Genomic DNA, 1,033 nt, shown 5'->3' with positions numbered 1-1,033 from the left:
GAATTAAAACATTACAATAAATGAGGAATTTTAAATAGTTAATTTGATACGAATATCGATATATTATTATTATGCATAAAGTATTGTATATTAGTGCATATTACTTAAAATTCAATATTACAAGTAAATTATGCATAAGTACAACTTATTAAAGTTCGATGTTTGAATTCGTATAACTAACTGCGGATAAACATAATCAAATAGAGAATAAACATTTCAATTTAAAATATAAAAATATAAAATATAATTAGGATAATTATCGAGTTCTAACAAAATAATTAATTATTATCTTTATAAGAAAATTATATTATTAAACCAAATATAAATTACTTCGTTATTGTACCTAAATTAAATTATAATAAAAAACTTGAATTAAAAAATTACACAAAAAATGAGGAGTTTTAAATAGTTAATTTGATACGAATATCGATATATTTTTGTTATGTATAAAATACTGTATATTGGTGCATATTACTTAAAATTCAATATTACAAGTAAATTATGCATAAGTACAACTTATTAAAGCTCGATGTTTGAATTCGGATAACTAACTGTGAATAAACATAACCAAATAGATGATAAACATCTCAATTTAAAATATAAAAAATCTAAAATATAATTAGGATAATTATCGAGTTCTAACATAATAATTAATTATTATCTTTATCAGAAAATTATATTATTAAACCAAATATAAATTATTTCGTTATTGTACCTAAATTAAATTATAATARAAAAATTGAATTAAAAAATTACACAAAAAATGAGGAGTTTTAAATAGTTAATTTGATACGAATATCGATATATTTTTGTTATGCATAAAGTACTGTATATTGGTGCATGTTACTTAAAATTCAAGATTACAAGTAAATTATGCATAAGTACAACTTATTAAAGCTCGATGTTTGAATTCGTATAACTAACTACGGATAAACATAATCAAATAGAGGATAAACATCTCATTGTAAAATATAAAAAATATAAAATATAATTAGGATAATTATCGAGTTCTAACAAAATAATTAATTATTAT

Source organism: Cynara cardunculus (genome assembly GCF_001531365.2).
Source record: "Cynara cardunculus var. scolymus isolate 2C chromosome LG 9, CcrdV1, whole genome shotgun sequence".
Classification (NCBI taxonomy): Eukaryota; Viridiplantae; Streptophyta; class Magnoliopsida; order Asterales; family Asteraceae; genus Cynara; species Cynara cardunculus.
Note: the sequence above shows the minus strand (reverse complement) of the source record.